Genomic DNA, 6000 nt, shown 5'->3' with positions numbered 1-6000 from the left:
GAACCCCAAAGTCTTTTTAGATGGCCAGTCTTTTAAGTTAGGGAACAGTTCCACCCTAACTTAAAGTCTGGAAAACTTAATGGAATCCTAGGCTGTCACTCAAGTTGATGGTATTGACAGAATTGACTGTCAAAAACATCTCTTATAGATCAGTAATTTCCATACACAGGTGCATGGAGAAAATTGAGAAATTAAGTATAACAATGTAATTTTAATAAAGCTATATTTATTCCATTTAAATATATTTTATTAAATAAATAAATTCAATAAATATATGGACTTTTTAAAAAAAAATTCTGAAATTATCCTCCTTATGGAATCCAGAAGTAGAAGGGTCTAGCCCATATGATTGGCTGAATTTTGCTTTACTATTTTATTCCTGATCCCATGTTTTTGAGGACTCAGCACATTCTTGATGTTTCCTACCACTTTGCTCTTGACAGAATACCCTGGATATCATTGCATTCTGCATCTTACATTAATTATTTCTTTTAAATGCTTTCAGGGAATGCCACGAACTTTCTCCCTTGTAATCACACCCACCCCCTTGCAACTTGATTCTTATCTGATCCTAGACTGTGTTTCCACCTACTTGAACTTGATTTAGAATTACTGGATCTTCTTTTGCTTCTGAAATTCAGACATTTAAAAAAATTTTACCTTGACACCCAGACATGAAATTCTGGGCTGCCTTTTAGGCTATAACCTTTGCTTCTTTCTGCAGTAGAAAATAAATTCTCTCTCCTTCTATCTACTCTGAGTAAATTGACCCTAAGTAAATTTGTCCAACTATTAAAACTCCACTAACTTGGTAGTGCTGAGAGGAGGAGCTGCAATTCTGGAAGTATTACCTGTATGCTGTAGAGTTGCTGGCAACTCTGCAGGCCCTTCTCTATCAGTAAGTCATGTCTGACTCTTTGTGACCCCATGGACTGTATCCTGCCAGGCTCCTCTGTCCATGGGACTTTCCAGGCAAGAATACTGGAGTGAGTTGCCATTTTCTTCTCCAGCGGATTTTTCCTGGCCCAGGGGTCAAACACTTGTCTCCTGTATCTCCTGCACTGCAGGCAGATTCTTTACTCACTGAGCCATCAGGGAAGCCTTCATCTGCAGGCTAATATGTTCAATGATTTCCTATTGACCCCGGGCTTACAGATCCACTCAAACACCACTGTCTCTTACAAGCCAAGGTCATAGAACACAGTACTCTATCCCCTAACGAAGATCTGTCAGAATGCCTCTCTAGCAATGTAGTTCAGCATCTGTACTTCCTTGGCACATAGATTTTATGCTTCTTCAGTGAGGAAAAGTGATGTTTCTGGTATATGTCCTGATGATGTGGGTGGGGAGATGGGACATCCTACATATGCAACCAGCCAACCCCCCCTTAGTATAAAATAGGGATTTCCTGGCAGCACTATGCAGGATGTTCAACCTCCCCGCCCATGTGAAGGTTAGCTACTGCATCATGAAGTTTCAGTTTCTGTCGAAGGGCTTGTAACTTGATGCATCTTTGTGTGAATCATTTCAGGAAGACCTCTTCCAAACTGGTCATCTGTTCCTGGTAAACTGGCTATGACTACTAATAGCCTAAATGATCTAGAAGGCTGGTAACTGATAACCCACCTCATACTCAAACTTAAGCCTAGTATCTCTAACAATATAATTTTCTATCAAATTAAAAGATAAAATTCTCTTGACATGGGTGCCAAGATATATCATGGGTTACAAACACTCTCCAATTCTGCTCCCAATTCTGTCAACCTTCATGAAATAAATAACATAAACCTCTGAATTATATAATCCATTCTAAATAATATAAACGTAGACTTCTTATACTACAGTAGAAGCAATTCTATTCCTCGAAGACCCTAGTTGGGCTACATACACTTATTCCAGTTATCCAAGATTATCCCAGTTGAAATTAACTATCTTGTATGTATCATAAGTTATTTGCAGAAAGCATAGGTCTAGAAGCAACATCCTGAGACTCACTGCTCCACGGCTATGCAATCTGATCACCACACTCAGAAATAAATAAACTTAGCTAAAGACAGATTCTGTCAGCCTCATTCTTTTAGCTGAACAAATTTTGCTTTATGTACTATCCTATCTCAAGCCTCTCAGCTCTGAGAACTTTTATACCTGTAAAAATTCATGAATCTTCAGTTTCACCAGCACCTAACACCTGAAAGGTTCAATATGATGTTTAATATCTTTTAAAAAACATCCTGGACTTGCTCCCCTGAAATAGTCCTTTAACCCATCTACCCTGGAGTTTCCCACATGATTTGCAATAGAGCTAGTTACTTTTGAGTTGACTTCAAGTCTTTTCCTAGGGGAATATGGCAAAGATTTCCATTTCTCTGTTGATATTTTTTCCAGAGAATGGAAGACTCAACAATTTCATGTATCTTGGGTGGGAAAGGGAGAAGGACAAAGAAGAAATGATGAATATTTTCCTGGAGCTCTCTGCCTAACCAAGTATACATTAATGAGAATTTTTGTTATTTGTATTAGGGGCTCTACCCTAGTAGAGTAAGTATTAGGTATTTTTCATTCTCAGTCGTGTCTGATTCTTTGTGACCCCAAGGACTGTAGCCCATCAGGCTCCTCTGTCCATGGGGTTTTCTAGGCTAAGAATACTGGAGTATTCTCCTCCAGGGGATCTTCCTGACCCAGGGATCGAACCCCCATCTCCTGCATCTCCTGCCTACATTGGCAGGAGGATTCTTTACCACTGAGACACCTGGAAGGACCACTCTAGCACAGTAGTGGAAGAAAAAGAAACAATGCGCATAAGGGAATAAGATATTGTTGTGGCCTTAAATTTATGCCTCTAAATTTTTTTTGGTTTTGGTTTCATTTTAATTCATTAAGTTCACCCCTAATATGGTACTTTACATTCCAAAGGGAGGAAAAGCCTATTTGTATCATTTATGTAAGGTGATTGCTAAATCATAGGGGAAAATATATTTTAAAATGTATTAAGTATTCATAATTTATCATCTTGATGATACTAGCAGGATTAAATTTTGATAATTCTTAGATACTTGAGTGATAAGTATCATGACCACTCCATCATTCTGACGTTCACTAAAGACCAAAGTAAACATAAAATGTTCAAGTAAATTTTTAATAACAGACCTTTAGATTTCTATAACATATTCATTAATACTAAAATGCACTTTTTATTAACAATTAGGATTCCAAATAATGAATAACTCATCCCTAACTGGGAGAAGGCACTGGCACCCCACTCCAGTACTCTTGCCTGGAGAATCCCATGGGTGGAGGAGCCTGGTAGGCTGCAGTCCATGGGGTCACTAAGAGTCGGACACGACTGAGAGACTTCACTTTTCACTTTCATGCATTGGAGAAGGAAATGGCAACCCACTCCAGTGTTCTTTCCTGGAGAATCCCAGGGACCGGGGAGCCTGGTGGGCTGCCGTCTCTGGGGTTGCACAGAGTAGTACATGACTGAAGCAACTTAACAGCAGCAGCAGCAGAAATTTTTAGGTCAGTGTTTCTAACTTATTTGGTTGCTACTCTTTAATTTACTATTTGGTGGGATACATTTTCTACAATACATTTAAGCTAAAGATATAGCACAAAATCTATAAAATCAATTTATTTTATCTTACATTTATATGTTAATATTTACTAAATATCTAGTCAAGTCTGAATTAACTGCTACTGATATTAGTATCGGTAACATGCTGCCAGATACTTGGCAGATTTCTTAAAGCCCTGAGTAGGAATCATGGTTTTAAAACACTCAAAGTAGCTAGGTCAAAAAGACACCATCTATAGCCTTATTTAGAGCACCTTAGTAACTGCTGCTTGTGAACTTGTAACCCATACTCATTATCTGCTCTCTCTAGTTAGTAATCATCTTGATTATTTGCAGTGAATACCCAAGGCTTAGAAATACATCTTCAAGTGAACTCCAGGTATTAACCTTGAATGCCCCCATGAACTCCCTTCTTTTATATCACAGATTGAAACCAATATTTAATCAGTACTTTTCATACGCCCAGTTTTCAAACATCCCCACATCCTAAGGTTTACTAAAGCTTTTTGGTTTTTACTTATTCTCTATTCAAACGGTTCACTCTGCATAAAATGTAAGTAGATTAAAAGTTACTGTGAAATTTTAATTAACAGAAAACAGAAACTCCTTCTAAAGCTTCTTAATGGGGTCCAGAAAGCAATATTGACAATACTGAAATACAATTTCATAAAGACAAACTCTGTGTGTGTGTGTGTATGTATATATGACTAAAATGTGGTTTACAATGAAAATATTGCCATTTGAAAATATTTCCCTAAAATTTCACAAGTTTGCTTTTAAAAAACATAAAACCAGTGACAATGTGTTTCAGGAGCCAAGTAATGAAGTAACTACTACATTGTATAACAGATATGTTCTTTTCATAGTAATACACTACTCAGATTATTTGAATTGTTAGTATTGTAGATATATGTTGAAATGAATTTTAGGAGAACTGGTATATTTTATTAATTTCGGGTTTATTCTCTCCCTTGTTCCAAAATAAGTTTAAGGTGTTTTACTGATGTGGCATTGAAATATGTATTTAATAAATATTAAGTTCTTAATACATAATAGGTAGATGGAGATAATGATACAGAAGGCAAACATTATATTTGTTCTCATGATTTTATAGTATAGTGAGAAATATTATAAGATAAAAAACTAAACTGGGCAAAATAGAAGCACACATGGAGTAAAAGGGCATTTTTTTCACATGCAGCAATTGAGAGAAGAAAGCCAAAGGAGAAACAAAACCAAAAAAGCAAACAAAAACTTGGGATTTTTGAATGGCATTTTTAAAATTTAAATTTATTTATTTTAACTGGAGAGAATGGCAAATATTTTCTGTAAGGGACTAAATATGTATTTTAGTCTTCGTAACTACTCAGCTCTCCTTTGGTAGGGTGAAAGCAGCGATCTTTGAAAGAATAGGTATGACTATGTTCAAGAAAACTTTATGTATCATTAGCTGTAGCCAGCACAATTTGGCACATGGATATAGTTAGTCAACCCCTGACCTTGAGAGCTAGGAAGGGGGAACTGATGTGGTTGAGGATTGATGGAGATGATTTAGTGTTATCTTCAATGCTGCTGCTTGGCATTATCAGGGATAGAGCTAATTCTCTCTATATTAGGGTCAGGTTGGGAATTGAAAAAATAATCCAGGTACACAAAAAAGATTTCTGCTTTAACTGCATAAAATGAGCATGTTAGTGGGGATCCTAATTAGATTCTTGAAAGACATTAGCACTCAAGAGAAGGAAATTTAAACAACATTTCACTCAAGTCACTAAGAAAATTTCATGGTGAATCTGAACATTTGAAATTTCATTTCATTAGGTACTGAGATCCTCCGTTTTCAATAGGAATCAAAGACCTGTAATTCAAGTGAACACAAGCTCATACACATGTATCCTTCACTTTACACAAAGTTCTTGATCAGGCTGAGGAAGTTCCCTTCTATTTCTAGGTTGTTCTTTTATCACAAAAGGGGGTTGGATTTTGTTGAATGCTTTTTTGAGTCTATTAAGGTAGTGAGGTTATTTTTTAAATTTTATTCTGTTAATAAGCTGAATTATATTGATTGATTTTCTCAGGTTGAACCAATTTTGCTTTTTTTTTTTCTTTTTGCTGCAAAAGTTTTATTGTTTCCATTTGGTACAAGGATTTGGCAAGGCTCCATGGTGGTTAAAAAGCTGCACAGTGGATGCAGAGAGGGGCTTCAGGTGCAGCCCTGACTCCAGAGGGCTCCTCAAAGACCGTTGGGCTCCTAGTGGTGCTGGAAGGTGAACCTTTCAAAGATATATTTGCCCAGCCCAACCAGGGGACCAGCCAACCTGTGGAGGTTAGTCAGGTGGTTGCCATCTACTTGATGAGTTTCAGCTATTGGCTCAGCTCCCCACCTTCCCCCTGTCCTCCACTACTCCAGCAGCCTGTTGGGGTGG

The 6000-nt window shown here is 37.2% G+C and overlaps 1 pseudogene; it reads right to left on the bottom strand.

Moving 5' to 3' along the window:
• Positions 1-5825: 5825 nt before the first annotated feature.
• The window catches only part of LOC133242592 (ferritin light chain-like), a 64803-nt pseudogene continuing 64628 nt past the window's right edge, over positions 5826-6000 (bottom strand).

The sequence above is a fragment of the Bos javanicus genome, chromosome X, assembly GCF_032452875.1.
Source record: "Bos javanicus breed banteng chromosome X, ARS-OSU_banteng_1.0, whole genome shotgun sequence".
Classification (NCBI taxonomy): Eukaryota; Metazoa; Chordata; class Mammalia; order Artiodactyla; family Bovidae; genus Bos; species Bos javanicus.
This window is presented reverse-complemented; position numbering and strand designations above follow the sequence as displayed.